Below are 2,356 nucleotides of genomic sequence, written 5' to 3' on the forward strand. Positions count from 1 at the left end.
TGGTTAACAAATTTAATTTGTTTTTATAATTATATGTCCTAAATATATTACTAATTATTTTTATATATTTAATATTTTACATGTTTTAATTTATAAATTGAATTGATATTTTACTATTATTAAAGGTATTCCATTTTTTTAGAAGAAAATATTTAATTTTAAACATAAGACTAAATTAGAACGACATAAAATGTTTTAGACGAAAATAAAATATTTCAAACATTAAGGATAAAATTAGAATTTAGTTTAAATATTATGGACCAAAACAATATTTTTTTAGTTGTAAATTGTTATTTATTTTCAAATATTTAATAATAGGGTAAAATATACTTTTGTCTTTAATGTAATTTCTTTTAAACTATCTCTAATTTTTTATTTAATTTAATTTTATCTCTAACGTTTTCGATTCATTCAATTTTATTCCTAACGTTTTCGATTTGTGTCAACACTATCTTTAAAAGTTTTTAATTTTGTCCCTAATAAATACGTTAGAACAAAATTAAATGCAACTAAACATAAGAGTATTTTTAAAAAATATCATAAATATTAGGACAAAAAATATATTTTATTTTTAATAATATTATTGAAAAATAAATTAATTTTTTTTTAAATTAAATTTCATATAAAAGATCTTAACGTATTATAATAAATTAATAAATATATTAAATTATTTTTAATTTAATTAATTAAATAGGTAAAACTATAATAGAAAGTAGAGACTGATATTTGTCTCTTATTGAAAAGAAAAACAGACACCTTTAATAATAATAATTTATCAATCTAATTTATAAATTAAAAGTTTAAAACATGTAAAGTAATAAAAATAATTAGTAATGTATTTAGGACATATAATTCGAAAAACAAATTAAATTTGTTAACCACAATAAATGAACAGTAATTACCTATAACTATACATTCTCCCTTTTTTTTTTAATAGAGGAGTGCTACACATACAAGTCATTTGGTTTACAAGTCCTACAAGTTGGGAGAAACTTAACAAAAAACACGCTAGCCCATATACGATTTTCATGGCGTGCTTCGCGTTCCTCCTTCTCCTCCTCCCCCTCTTCCTTCTTCTTCTCCTACTCTTCTTCTTCTTCCTCCATGAAAATGAGTTTCTTGTTAAATTTGTTCGATCTCCTTCATGCGTTCTCTCTTTACCTTTTCATTCGTTGTTTTATCTGCGTTTATCATTGGTATTCTTGCTTCGTTTTTTTTTATTTTCATGGTTTCTGAAATCAAGTTTTGAAATCGTTTTGAAGATAATGGAACTTCAGAAATACACCCAAATGATTACATAAATACACTCAAACGGTTACAGAAATACACCCAAACGGTTACAGGAATTTACCCAAACGATTATAGAAATACATCCAAATGATTACAGAAATACAACCAAAGGATTTAAAAAATACACCCAAAATTCGTTGAAGTACACCTTATGCATACTTCTCTTTTTCTTCCTCATCTTGTACTTATTCTTCTTCTTCATTTTCTTATTTCATATTCTTATAATTCTTTTTGGGAAAAAAATCAAACAAAAAAGAAAAAAATACATAACGTTGCAAAATCAAAAGAAGAACGAGGAGAAATACGACGATGAAGATGAAATACTTCAAAAACAAAGAAGAAGAGGAGGCACGGAAAAAGAAGAAGAATGAGAAGAAAAATAGGAGGAATAAAGAAAGAAAAAGAAGATGAAATAAATGACTTGTATGAGAAAACGCTTGTATGTGGAGAATTCCTCTTTTTAATAGTGATAACTTAAAAGGGTAAAGTACTAAATTGGTCCTTGCGTTTGGGCGTAATTTTGTTTTGATTTGTAAGGTTTAAAGTATCCTATTTGAATCCAAAAAAGTTTCATTTAGCTTCAATTTAGTCTCATTGTAAAATCAAAGTTAAATAATTAACAGAATGTCCTACATTACAACAGTATAAGAACAAGATCGATAATCTGGATAACAAGCATAAGCTCCAGAGGCACAAAATCAACCGTGGATGCATCAATACATTTATTTATCATTTTTTATAATTTAAATGAAATATTTTCTATAGAACTAAAAAAAATGATAAATAAATGTATTGATGCATCTACGGTTGATTTTGTGCATTTGGAACTTGTACTTGTTTTTTAAATTATCGATATTATTTTTATACTGCGGTAATATAGGATATTTCAGTAATTATTTAACTTTGACCGCACGGTGGGACTAAATTGAAGTTAAATGAAATTTTTTTGGATTCAAATAGGACACTTTAAACCTTAAAGACTAAAACAGAATTCCGCCCAAACGTAAGGGATCAATTTAATACTTTACCCTAACTTAAAAGAGTGAAAGTAAGTTAATTTTTAAAT

Source organism: Arachis hypogaea, chromosome 3 (genome assembly GCF_003086295.3).
Source record: "Arachis hypogaea cultivar Tifrunner chromosome 3, arahy.Tifrunner.gnm2.J5K5, whole genome shotgun sequence".
Taxonomy (NCBI): domain Eukaryota; kingdom Viridiplantae; phylum Streptophyta; class Magnoliopsida; order Fabales; family Fabaceae; genus Arachis; species Arachis hypogaea.